The sequence below is a fragment of the Artibeus jamaicensis genome, unplaced genomic scaffold (genome assembly GCF_021234435.1).
Source record: "Artibeus jamaicensis isolate MK-2021 breed Jamaican fruit bat unplaced genomic scaffold, CSHL_Jam_final contig_354, whole genome shotgun sequence".
Taxonomy (NCBI): domain Eukaryota; kingdom Metazoa; phylum Chordata; class Mammalia; order Chiroptera; family Phyllostomidae; genus Artibeus; species Artibeus jamaicensis.
This window is the reverse complement of record NW_026521803.1, coordinates 39,760,931-39,775,821: the sequence shown is the minus strand read 5'-3', so window position 1 is coordinate 39,775,821 and position 14,891 is coordinate 39,760,931.

The window sequence follows — 14,891 nt, the reverse complement described above, 5'->3', positions numbered from 1 at the left end:
GAAAAGATAGCTTTTCAGTAGCTGGTACAGGGGCGATGTTTCTCCATAAAAAAATAAAGGGACTGAACTCCTGTCTCTTGGCACATGTGAAAATTAACTGCAGGTAGATCACGTACCCACAGAGAATTTATTAAATTACATGGGATAACTTAAGACCATGGGTGGATTCCAGCCACAGATAGGTATAAGTAAGCATGATGGGAAAGATTAACAAAATGCAATGACATCAAATGGGCAAGGTGGGATTTTTTTAATGACAACATAAAGAGAGTGAAAAATAAGCCAGAGGAAAAATACAGTGTGGAAAAAAAGTAGGTTTACAACTGTGAGTACACAAAACAGATTCATCCTGGTATTATTATTATTTATTAATTACTGCAATTTTCATACAAACAACTGTAAACCTACTTTGCCCCTCCTTGTACATAGTAGGAATTTTTTCAAAATAGATATAGTACCTATATGAGATATATACATATGGTAGAAAACTGAAAAACATACATGTGATATAAAGCATTCATGTATATAAATAGAAGACTAGAAAAATAACAGAAAATGGGGAAATAATTTTTCTAGAAATATTCCACAGGAAATAAATCTAAATAGTCAATAAACAGTTCAGAAGGTTTTCAACCTTCCTATAAATTAGGGAAATATGAATTTCCACCACAATACAATGCCATTACATATAGGGTTGCTATATCAGCCAATAAATATAGTCTTTTAAATTTAGATTTCAAATAAACAGTGAATATTATGTTAGTATATGTATGTCCTATGTAATCTTCAATATATAGTTATACTGCACAGTTATGCCTTTTTAATCAAAGATTCAAATGTAATTGCTTTCTATCTCCCATTTATCACCCTAATTAATTGCACACTCATCAGGAGGGCACAAATTGAAACTTCTGAAAATATAAAGACAAGAGTGTGGACTAACTAGAGTCTCTGACTACAGGTAAGGAGTATAAGTCAGTACAATTCGCTTTGGAAGCAAAGATTGCACTACCTTCCACAAGTAAAAATAAACTCACCCTGTGGTCCAACACATTTCCATCCAACATATGAGTGCACACCCTAGAGAAATGTGTTCACATAAATGCGATCTATATACTAATATGCTTGTATCTATATTGGGAACAAAAGCAAAACATAGATGCACTACCCAATGTCCATTTCTAGCACAATGATAAATATAGGTGTATTTATATGAGAGAATGCTATGCAGCAATACAAACTAAGGACAATGATTAGCTAGGGATAAAGGGAGATTGTTATATGAAAGAAACAAAAGATAATTTGGAGGCATTCTCTAATAACGTTCTGTTCCTCAAGCTGTCTGTAGGTTATATCATAGCATAGTGTGCTTTAAAATCGTGCTTCACAAAACAATGTACTCACAGTGTGCAAACTTTATCTCAACTTTTTCCATCCAGACCTGGCAGAGCAAAAGGGCCCACTAAAGTATTGGTCAAAAAGTGAATGTTTTCTCCATCAGAGATTCCCAAGTATGAAGTAAAATTGCAGATACATGTATAAGACCTGGGAGTCATGAGGAATCCCAGCCGATGTGAATCAGCAACATGGCACAGTTGTATTTGAGACAAAGAGGTGACCCGGACACAGTAACGAAAGTACTGCTATGAAAGAAAGTATTGCTCATTGGCCAGAACCCTGGCAAAGCCCCCTGACCTGTTTCGGTCTCTGTAATTTTCAATGGTCAATGTCAAACTGGAGAAAGTCTATAGGAAAACCATATCTATGTCATCTAGTTAAACAACAGAAAATAAATTCCTTTCAGGAAAGTCCATGACCTCCTGATTTCCTGGTGATTTCTACAAAGGGACCTGAAGGCTGGGTCATGCTTCCCCATGACCAGCCCCAGCCCAGCGATATGTGTGAGTCTGGTACCTTTTCACAGCACAGCCAGCCCCTGTGGTCCAGACAGAGGAGCTGCTAGGCATTCAGAACAGCTCCACCCGCAGGGAAGAGAAGAAATAACTCATAACTTCCTAATGCACAGTGTCAAAGCATCATGGCTGCTGATTTTTTGGAAACAAGAACCAGGAGAGGTGAGCTAGAAGTGCAAAACACAAAGCAGCTATTCTTTCTGTCAAACCACTTCCTATTAACTTGGAATCTAAGGCTATAATCTCAGATACCAGCGGGTTCTCTGAATCTAACCACAACTACAAACATTCTGTTTGCAGGTTGAAGATAAGGGTTGTGTGTTTGTATTTCCAGGTATTCTCATACAAGAAGACCAGAGTACCTAGCTGTCTCCATCCATTCCATAGCATGTCTACATGTAATAAAATTAAGTTAAACCCTACTCCCACCTACCCTTTGTTCCTGCCTTTGAAACAGCCCACCTAAAATATCCCATGCATGCACCTAAATCTTAACTCCAGCCCTCCAGAAGAAAAACAGAATGCTTCCCTGTTCAACATTCCTCCACAGTGCTCCTGGGACCATCACTCTCACTGGTGAAGAATATGGAAAATAACTGGTCAGAAATTGTTTAATTATCAAAGTTTTTAAATGACGTAGGTTTAAAAATAGTAGTACTAGTCCTGCTAATTTTTATTTCAAAGATCTTCTGAGACTCAAAAAAATTTTTGAAGTTTGCATAATCTTTGCAGCCATGTGCCTGATACCTTCATCTAATCTTCCAGTGAACATGAAGACAACCCTTTGTAGTTGTTAGAGATGCACAGGTGAGCTCATTTGCAAAAGTGTTCCTGCCCCTTTGTGTCCAAGTACAAGGCCACCTCCAGACTCAGCTGCCATGGTGAATGGTTTGGCTGTAATGCTCCCAAGCAGTCATCTCTGAGAAAAGATTTCACCATGTGCCTTCACCCAATGAGAGGTAAGCAAGAACTGCACCTGGAACCCCAGATGTTCACGAACCTTCTAGTTGTTAGAGACCTTTCCCTGAGAGAGAACCAAACATATCTTGTATTCTCATCATCATCATCCAATTTTCTCTTCTCTACCTGAGACTCACTCTGCTTCACAGAAGAATGCCACCTCTACCGACTTCAGTAGGCTTATTATTTATTTCATTTATTTCTATTATCACAAGGAAGCCCAAGTGCCCATCAATAGACAAGTGGATAAAAAACCTGTGGTCCGTATACCGTGGAATACTACTCAGACATTAAAAAAGAAACAAAAATCTTATCCTTTGCTGCAGCATCAATGGACCTGGAGAACATTATGCTGAGTGAAACAAGCCAGTCAGAGAAAGACAAATACCATATGGTTTCACTTACATGTGGAATCTAATGCACACAATAAACAAAATAGAAACAGACTCACAGAGAACAGAATGACAGCTGTCACTGGGGAGAGGGTTGGAGGGCAAGTGAAAAATGTGAACAAATTAAATTAAAACACACACACACACACAGAAACTTGTAGACACAGATGACGGTATGGTGATTCCCATAGGAGGAGTGGAATCGGGAAGGCAGAAAAGGGTAAAGGAGGGATAAACGGTGATGGAATGAGACTTCACTTTGGGTATGAACACATAATACAATATATACATATGAGGCGCAGTACTACAGAATTGTACACTTGAAAGCTATATAATTTTATTAACCAAGGTCACCCCTATAATTCCAGTAGACTTAGAATCTCCCCACTGTTAGGCCCCTGTACTGCCAGACGACCACCCAGGAATGCTTACAGACCCCAGGTGCACAACTGACCTTTGTCCCAGGTGACAGCAGATCACACCTGCTTCAGAGGAACTCTTCAGAAGGCCTTGGAAGAACATGTGATGATATGCGTCACCTCAGAGTTCAGCCTGCGCCAGTCTTCAGAGCTCGGTGCAAACACAGAAGGCCAGTATCTGCGGAGAGGAGGTGGACCGCCTGGGCTTGGAGCAAGTTGCAATCATCTAAGCCCAGTTTACCAAGTACTGACAGTCCACTGGGCATCTAGGATGTGCCCGCACTTAGGGAGAGGGAAATCTCCCTCCCCTCCTAAATTTTTGTATCTGTTTGGAGAGATTAGGCTAAGGGTATTGGAATGATAGCGTATTGGAATGATGGTGAAGTTCTTCCATTGCATGACGCCACCTCTCAACACTAGGGGAGTTTCAGGAGAGAAATGAAAGCTGTTACAGCCTCCCAGTAGGAGAACAAGTTTGGGGTCCTACCACCCCCAACGTCAGCTTCCTAAAGAGTGTGGGACACCACAGTCACAAAGGGCAGACCCGCATGCTTGGGGCTTGGGCATGGAAAACAGCCTCCGGTAGCCCAGGTCTCACAGGGACAGGGCACTGCTAGGGGCCTGTCGCCAGACTTGGGTATCACACTTCACAAGTGAGGGCCTCTTTCCACTTAGGATTTTTCTAGGCTCCTTCCAGACGTCAGTAAAAAGAGAGATGGAATGGACCTCACTCCTTCTCTTCCAGGCACATCCCCACCAAGTCCCCTGTACAGACCTGTGCTACATTCACATTCTGTGTACCTGAGGCAACATAGCTCCAGCTACACACTGAACAAAATACAAAATCGTCCAACACTCTGTCCTTCAGGGCTCATCAACCTCAGGTTCCGTAAGGTGAAAATTGCACCAACAGTATATAAATCAAACAGACTGAAATCAGTAGAGCCAGGAAGCAAATACCCAGATTTTGTGAATTAAATTCGGAATCTTCCTTGACATCTGAGGTTTGCTATCTCTCAGCAGAGATGACAGCTCAGAAGCTGTTCTCCCAGGGCCGATGTGAATGTAAAACGATTAAGGGTGTCATTTACATATCACAGACACATCAGGATGGCAAGCTCCTTGCTTAGCAAAGAAAATACAGACAAAGAGAGGCTTAGGGGATCTGGCCTAACACTCAAGTTAGTATCCTACGTGCTAATTGGTTAACTAAACAGTGTCATGCCTCCGAAGGGCTAAGGGAAGGGGCAGAGCTTCGCAAAGAGCTGTTCTGCTCTTGCTTTTCTCCACTTAACACTTCTCGCCATGAGACAATGCTCTGAGCAACCAGAAGCAACTGATTGTGCAAATTATTTTCTTTCAACCATTGAAGTGGTGTTGAGTTGAGGGGAGGAGGTAGAAATAGAAACGAGATCAAAACACACAGCTGTGGTTTTCAGGATGTGAGATAAAACACCTCTAACGACAACCCCTGAAAAGTCAAGGCAGGCTTGCCCCAAAATACAATGATGCTTTATTCTTTTAAATCTCGTGTTACTGAAAAATAGTCTTATTGATATTCTTTTCTTCCCTACATCCTATTATTTAACATATTACCTTAGGCTACAATAGTATTCCCCATTCCTAGCATACTGCTTGACACATAGTAGATCTCAATAACTATTCATGAAATAAAATGTCAATTAATTAAGTCCACACAACAGTAATTGTGACTTAAAGTTCACTATCTATTAACATGGAGAAGGAGCAATAAAATTCTAGAAAACTCTCTCTCATTAGAGTTATAAACAGCTTAGTTCAAAGCTTGGTTCTGTCAATCACTTACACTTCAAGTTAAGTGATCAGAAAAGAAAGAAAAACAGACAGAAAGGTGAGAAGGAAAAAAGGAAGGAAGGAAGGAAGTTCTCAGTTATAATGAATATCGATTGCATGCTTAGTACAGGCACTGTTCCAAATCTTTGCATGCATTAGCTGATTACAACTCAAAACAGTTATCATCCCCATGAGAAAAGTGAGATGCAGGAATCATTTTTCAATGATGACAGATGGCAAGTTGCAGGAATGGGCTAGAAATCTAGGCACTGTCACTTGGGATACTGTGAATCTCTCCCCTAAACACACCATGCTTCTTCTCTTGCGACTGTGATGTATAAATGAGAAACATGGACATTGCCTTTCTGTGGTGTTTTTACTAAGCACTTTGGTGAAAGTGTACAACAGGCATTTTTATCCAACCTTGAACCTGAGTCCTAGCCCGTTCCTCCCTCAACATTGCTTCCTTACCCAGAAGCACCAAGATGTCTTCCACCCTCATCTTAGATCTTGTTACTAAGCAGAACTCTCTAGCAATTCTACATCTGGTCACATAGCCCCTCAAAATCTAAAGCTGAGTCTCAAAGAAATACTGCAAACCCCTGTCCACGCCAGGATTATGCATAATGAGCAAAGGTAGAAATGACAATGTCCATGGATAAATAAAAGGATAAATAAAATGTGATATGTACATACAATGGATTATTATTCATCTTTAAAAATTAAAGAAATTCAGACACAGGCTACAACATGGTTGAACCTTGAAGACATTATGCTATGTGAAACAAGCAAGATACAAAACGAATGTTGTGTGATCCCACTTATATGAGGTACCTAGAACAGTCAAATTCATAGAGACATAACATAGGATGGTGGTGGCCAGGAGCTGGAAGAGAGGGTAAAGAATGGGAGTTATTGTTCAATGGGTACGAAATATTTGTTTTTGAAGATGAATGTATTGTGGTGATTGGTTGCACTAGAATATGAATTAATGTTAGTGAACTCTACACTTAAATATTGTTGAGATGGTAAACTTTATGTTATATATACTTACCACAATTATAAATTAAATAAAAATTTAAGAAAGGGAATGATCGCAGCAAAGCCCACACCAAAGCATCCTTTCAATAACACATAAAAGCATAGTAGGTGTTCAATAAATAGGCCAGTACTCACTTTCAGGCTTCACAGGTTTGAAGTGTGTCTCCAGCTAACTGTTCGTGCACTGTAATGCCAGCAAATTCACACAGACATTCTGATTCCAGGATAGTTTGGCAGCTGCTGGAAAAATTAAAATGATATGGATGGCGGTTATTAGCCTGGCCACATGTCATCGCATGAAAAATCATGGCATATGGAAATGGCCGTGTCTCCCAACACTTGTCTTTTCTTCACTGGTATGTAATGAACCAGTTTTCTTGCTATGCACAAAACTTTCTTCTCTCCTGCCTTCTAACTACCACCAATCATAGAAGCTGTCCTTCATGTCCATCAGTCCGGACAGCTGAAACAGTAATTCGATTTAGTAAATTTGCATTCTATGTGTGAATTCCATATACTCTCTTCTAGGGTTTTAGGTACATTTTAAATTTGCACGTGTGGAATTAGAGCCAGAGCAAAATTTCTAACACATAGAATGAAGATATTATGACAATAAAACAGTTTAGATGTATGTACATTTTTAGAGCGATCGGGGATATCACAAATTATGTCACCTCTACCAAAGTCTATTTCTCATGAGGTCCCCACCTCATGAGAATCTATATATTCTAGATGAATCCTAGGTTCACAAAGCTTTATGTAAGAAACCTCCTAGGAGGCCTGATGAACATAGGTAGCTTTTATTGAACCAGGTCTAATCGGGGCTTCATAGAGAGCCCCGGGGCTGCTTCAAAAAGAGTCTTCTTTTGGAATCACCAGAACCGGAGCTGACCCAACATGTGAGAGAACTCAGCCTTTTATTCCTCGCAGAGGTTCCAGGACATTTTCAAATTTTATGATATCACCCAGCTGCTAAAGTAACACATTTCCTTCAGCAGAGGAGAAAATTTTACGTATATATAGTGTTTTCCTGCCAATTACATTTTGAAAGCTGAGATTTCTCAAGGACAATTAGTGATTAGATACTCAAATTAAATAAAACCAGAATGAAACAAAGACTCGCCCAAGCAAACTGAAATAGGCAAAGTCACTTTTAAGCAACCTTAAGTACCTCCTCTCCAAGGAGCAAAGGAGCTGTTTCTGGTCAGTGTCCTCCGTTCTGATTACTCTCCTGGGTGATCCTCCCAGCTCCATGGAACTCTCTGCCAACTGCTGATCAAACCTGTTCTTTTTATAACTCTAAGAGGCTGTTAAATTCAATCTCACCATGCATCATTGACTAATAGGCACAAACACTACCTCAGTTAGTGAGGATCTCCATTTTACAATCAAATAATATTGGACTTGAAAGGGATCACGAAGGTTGTCTTGCTAATTTTCCACCTAACTGGAGGAATTTTCTCTAGCACAAACTAAATATAGACCTTACTTGAACCCTTCCAGTTATTGGCTACCCACTATACTGCCAAAAAAATCCCATTTTCCAATGACTTTACGTATTAAAAATTTATCTCTGAGATTTAGCCATATTTACTCAATGTCTTCATTGCTGGCAGTTAGCTCCATGGCTGAGGATCATAAATAGAACCGAAGTGTAAACTCTGAATTCAATCTCTAAAGGGTCCATTACCTTGCAGTCTCAAAGTCAGATGTCAAAAAGTTTAATTAGAATGAAAATAAGAGAATAGATTTATTATTTTTTTAGCACCACCATAATAAATACCATGCACATGATGGCTTAAACAACAGAAACTTACTTTTTGCATCCCAGTGAAAGCCAGAAGTGCTAAATCAAGGTGTGGCCAGTGCTGCACCCCCTCCACAGGCTCTTGAGAGGAGTCCCCCTGCCTCTTCCAGACTTGGTGGCCCCACGTGATCCTTGGCTTGTAGCTGCCTAACTCCCATCTCTGGGGTCACATGGTCTTGTCCTCTGTCTGTGACGTCACCTCTCCTCTCTGAGGACACTTGCCATTGAATTTGGGGCCCATCCAGGTGATCCAGGATGATCTCATCTCAAGATCCTCATCTCAATTACTTCTGCAAAGGCACTTTATACAAATTCTTCCGCATGCACAGGTTCAGGACATGTGGGCATGTCCTTCAAAGGGCCACCATCCCGTACATTACAGCAGCGAGATCTTAAATCCTTCTCTTCTTCTCCTTATTACCAGATTGGGTGAGGTGTACAGATTTTGCTTATTTCTAGCAGTCATGAATTAACAGAAGGTACCTCTGATTTTCAGTATCTTACACAATACTAAACTTAGTAGGTGCACAATAAATGTTGTTAAATAAGCTCATTTGGGTTTTCTAACTTTTTTTTATTGTTGCTCAGTACAGTTGTTCCCCATTTTACCTCCACCACTGCCCTCCACCCTAGTCATTCCCACTTCCCACCCTTGATCCTACCCTCCTTTGGTTTTGTCCATGTGCCCTTTATAGCTGTTCCTGAAAACCCTTCCCCCTTTTCCCCCATTTGAAGTAAGTAGTCTACAGTTCCACTTTGTCTAGACTAGTACTTCAAAGTAATAAAAAATCAGTCTCTTGATTTTATTTAATTTTCCTTTGGACACCAACACACCAGCTTTTGGAGATAATGAGAGAAGAGTTATCAAATTTATCACAAAACAGATATGCCTATCTTAAAAAATAGAATCACAAGATTTTGCAGCATTTAATAAGTATATATTTTCTAAAAGACATTTTATGGCCTTGACTTTATACAATGATATTTTTACTGAAAATATGAAGCTGTAAATGCTTTATAAATTGACATTGCAAAAGATGTATATTATGTTACTATCATAATCCATAATAATCATGTGTTATTATTGCTTTACAAGGAATAAATCCATATTACTCTCATAGACCCATCAAATCATGAATAGACAGAGAAATAGAGCTAAGCTGTAATGTTTCCTTGGAAATGGAACACTTGAGCTCATCCCCAATTTTCCCACAGTTAAGCTAACTTGAGGTTGTCACCCTCCAATAAACGTCAGTGCGTGAGGCTGACGAAGACATCAGACCCATTATATAGCTATCAGAGGATTGCTTCTGAGTATTCTGTGCTGCGCATTACAGGCTGTTTTTTACTCCCAAAGATGACGCCTGAGGGGGCTGGAGTTGGTGATCGCTTGTATCCCTTCTGGCTCTCACACTCTGGGTCCTTCGACCCTCCCTGCTGCCCATCAGCTGGGGTATCCTGAAGTTGTTCTTCCTATTTGTAAATAGTGCTCATCCAGCCTCCTTCTGTTTCCAGATTCTTCCTGTGACACATGATGAACGTTTACAAGATAAGTGCTCATGATCACACATGTGGTCTGTGGCCTTTGAGCAGAATGAAGCTAATTGCCCTACATGAAAACAGATCAATATTCTTGTTAACACAGTGCTCTAAGCAAGTGCCTGTATACAACAGGTTCAAACTCCATGTGTGCCAACCGGGATGGACCTGTGACATACAAAACAAATCCAGTCCGCCTTTCATTCTCTAGAGCCACTAAAATCTTTAATCAATGCAAAGTAGCTTAATTAGCACACGCAAGCATTTCTATGGTAACAGGAGCATATCAAATTCCGCATTTGTACTTGTGGTTTTTTTTTATTCTTAGGCAAAAACAATAGTCTAATGTGTGCGTGTGTGTGTGTAATGGAATGTGACCATTCATATGTTACATATTTATTATTACCTATGTAAATAATATTAACTGAAAAATATCATCTGTGATTACTAATATTTTCTTAAAGTTTAATCACTAGTTTACTACTAGTTTAGTAGAAGACAAACAAATGAGATATGACCAGGCATTTATTAATTTTATGACATTCACCTCGAGAATCCAACATATACTCTTATAAAGTGCAAGAAAGACACCTGTTTCCAAAAGACCTGGTGTATCTATTGCCTGCCCAGTCCCAGTCTTCCATCCACCTACAGAGGCTTCTCTGGAGCGCAGTGACCCAAATAGCGTGCCATTCCTAGAGGCCAGAAGTATTGCTATTTGAACACAAAACAGTCTGGAATGAGATGCCTTCCTACTATGATATATACTAAAGCACAGGAACTTGTGTGGACACTATGAGACATAAAGGATCTTTCACTACCCAGAATGAAATCTTGCAGCACCCACACATTCATTTGAATGTGGGTTCTTTTCCTTAAATCTGAGTTGCAGACAGTCCTGTGGACAACCCTCTAGACATCAATGGAAATATATAACTTATATTACATCTCTCTGAAGAAGTTAGACTTGTTCTATGCAGACTTATTTCCACAGTGCATTGTGGGTTTCCCTCAATATGTAGGTATTATGCATTTCACTTGCACAGAATTCTGTATATTCCTGCAGGCTTTTGAAATTATCCTTTGCTTTCAATCATTTCTGTTTTGATTTAAATTAAATCCTAATCATATGATGTATTTCTATGTAGTTCATTTGGAAGAAAAAAGCTTTCAGGCTTTCAGCTCGAGGAGGTGAATTAATGTATGTAAGATAGAGATATTTGATCATCTGAAGGCCCACAACAAAAAGCAAGATGCAGTCATTTAAATAATCTGGGGTAAGGGGGGTAAATATATATTTATATCCAGAATAATACCAATTCAGGGACTGTCTAAAGACATGCTTAGCACTAAGTTAAAGTGCTTTCCTTTGCTGGACTGAATTATGGTATGACCTGCTCTCAGGACAGAAAGCACAGTGCTGGCTTTTCAGGGTACGCTAGCTTTGGGGGTACAATATTGGCTGAGATTTCACAGGACTCTGCACAGACAGAACCATGCTGATTCACAGCACACTGAGTCAGCTGGCATGTGACAATCACAGTGTCAGCTGGCCCATCTGAGCAACCTTTTTCTTCTCTCTCACCTCCATGACACCCAACATCTATAACCAACATGCCACATCATCTGTATTATGCTCTGAAATCTTCAGGGTTAGGAGCACATCTCTCTATGTAGGAGTATGTGTGTATGTGTGTAGATATGGTCATACAAGTGTACCAAGTATCAAAACTCTTCAATCACTCAGGAATTGCCTTAGCGGTTTGACTATTATCATTCAAATCCAGCAGTATCTGAAGTCCCAAGACAGGGACAGTTCAATTTTCTTATACCAGCTTCCTGAGCTGTGACCATTTCAACAAAGTATAACAAACACTTCCTATGTAGCTCCTTATAACGCGATCATGTACCTTCTTATGCTTTGCCTGGGACTCTCACGCTACTCCAGCACTGCAGAAAAATGTGATTGTTTCCACTAAAATGCTTATGTTGAAATCTAACCCCCAGTGCGATGGCATCAGGACCTGGGGCACTTGGGAGGTGATCTGTGGCCTCATACTAGAGACCTCACAGAACTTCCTCCCCTTTCTGTCCTGTGAGGACACGGCGAGAAGACCTCCATCTTTGAGGAAGGGGCCCCTCACCAGACACCAACACTGTGGGCTCCTAGATCTTAGACTACCAGTCTTCAGAACCGTAAGAAATAGATTTCTGTTGTAAATCAGCCACCTCAGTCTATGGCATTTTGTTAGAGCAGCCTGAACGAACTAAGACATTCACTAAAGGCTACTCTTACTTTTTTTTTAAATAGCTCAGGCTAAGAAACAGACTCGAGGTGAAGGCCACACATGGCTGAGCGCCCTAGCCCAGACCATAGTACCATCTGTAGAGCAGGCAAACGCACACGGAACTGAGAAGTGGATGCAATTGTCTTTGTTTCCTTCTCTCATTTTTGGCTCCGTGGCTTCTGCACAGCACACTGCTGGCAGTTTCTTCTGCCCTACAGGATCCTGTCAGGGGCACAGTAGAATCGTACTTTCTCAATCCATTCACAGAAAATTTAATAAAAAATATTTAGCAATTTCGCAATGTCTTGGTGGAAGGCCTATAAAGACAGCATGGTGTTGGTGCATTTATAATTCTCCGTAGAAAACCAGCCAGTGTGCAAACATTTGCTGGGATCTAAGTTCAAGTGACATCTAGTCATGCCAGAGGTGGTATTCACCTGCGGATTCACCTATGTGTCCATTTGAGGTCCGTGTGCCTGGTCTCACCCGGTGAGAGCTCGGCTGTGTCGCACTGAATTTCACTCAAATTGTTACTGCCATGAATGCCTGAAAGTAAGAGATAGTGTGCTTGCATTTCACAAATATCTGTCAATTCTATTCCACTTGTACTTTTTCTATCCAGGTCTAAGCCTCAGTCAATACATTTTATAAAATTGACAGTTCTCATCCAGGCATCTTATTGGGACAAATAAACAACTGCACAGTGTAATACAACTGAGCAACAGAGGCTTAATTAGTACATGAGCTATTGACTGTTCTCCATTTATGAAGTTGAAACATGACATAGAATCTTAGCCATACAATAGGGAAATCATTTGCATACTTTCCCAAGGAGGTGTGTGGTGACTTTCATTAGTATTTATATAAAATCTTCTGAGAGCCTACCTAGAAGAGCAGTTTTGAGGATTAATTGTTGACTTTAAAGGGCATGTGGTAACATGGAAATGCTAACGAATAACTCAAAAAGGCAGTGTAAGGGTTGAAATAATGATGGGTTGGCATTCTTCAGCTCTATCATTTAAGGACAGAAGATTGTGTAACTTCAGAAACAATGAACTAATAGGCATGGATACCTGGAAGTTGGAAGTGTTTATATCAGAAATAGGTACCTGAAAATCAGAAGAGTTATGTAAGGCTGGCTGAGTGTCTTTGAAATGTATAAGAATGGAATGTTAGAACAGAAAGTCATGCTGGAGATTCCCACATAAGCACCATTATTTTATGGAGACAACAAATAAATGTCTTATGCAGATCACATAGGGAATAAAAAAACACTCAGGGTTTGGGATTTCTAGACTAGTTCTTCCAATAAAACATGCAGTACCTTGTCTGCCCCTAGACAAGATTTAGAAGTGACATGTTTTTCTTTGCTGTTCTTTCTATATTTGTGTGCCTCTAATCTTTGCGCTCTGCCCCAACATTTTCAGGCACCCATTATGCCCTGAGGGTGACTTAGGGGTCACTTTTGTTCATCTCATCCTTCATCTCGGCTCCTCTCCTTTCCGAATCTCACGTCACTGTGGGTGTGCTCACCCCTTTCCATTGTCTCTGGCCACCCTCAGATTCGGTTTCAGTTATTAACTAGATTACAATCCTTCAACAGAAAATCTGCACGTGGAGGACATGTTCACAAAATGTTTGCATTATAATAAATTTACTAATCCCAATAAATCACTTTTTGCTATGAAAAATCATTTCCCATGACAGGCAAAATAGCACAGATGTCACTGGCACAGGGTCATTCAGTGTGTCACCTGCAACAAATTATGGAGCCTCACACTCCTAGCAGGTCTTCATTCCCTCTTGAAGGTGAACTGGAGGGTTTGAATCAAGACCTAGAGAAGATGTCAGAAGCATTTTCAGTAAAATACAGTAAAGCATTTTCTTTGAATTTTCTATTTTGCCTAAATTTTCAAACTTAGAGTCATAAATATCTCCTAATGTTTTACTATTTTCTAGTATACCTGTAGTTATTGTCCTTCTTTTCAGTTCCAATATTTTATGAGCTTTTCTACTTTTTATTATAAATAAATCTTGCTAGAGCTTTTCAATTGTATTATTACTGCTTCAAAAACAACTTTTGCTTCATGCTTGTTCCCAATGTTATTAATTTATGTTCTAACATTTTTTTATTTTGTTCAGGTGTGTTATGTTAGTTTGTAACTCTTATCTTGGACACTTCTCACCTTTACTTCTATGTCTCCTTTTTTCTGACATTAGCATCCTAAACTATACCTTTTCCTAGGGGGTTCTTTTTTAGCTACATCCCCTAATTTTGTTATAGAGATGTTAGTATTTTTAATGTTCTCTTACTTTTTTTTCTTTGAACCACAAGTTGGAAGTATGCAAGTTTTATTGTTAATGTTCAAGTGAGTAGATTTATTTTGGGGGTACTGATTTCCAACTTAACTGCATGTTATTCAGAGAATATAATATATAGTATACCAAATATTTACAATTTGTTGCAACTTAATATAAACATGAAATATGGTCAGTTTTCAGAAGTATTCAGTTTGTGTTTTCCTACTTGTTAAGTTTAGACTCTGTACATGTCTGTTAAATCACATTTTCAAAATACTTACTGATACTGTTTATAGCTTAATATATTAGTAATTATTGAGAGATGTTAAAATTTCCCTCCATGATAAGGATTTTAAATTTTCTGCTTGTAATTTCTTCCATTTCAGCTTTATATATTTTCAAGCATTGTCTTTATTGAT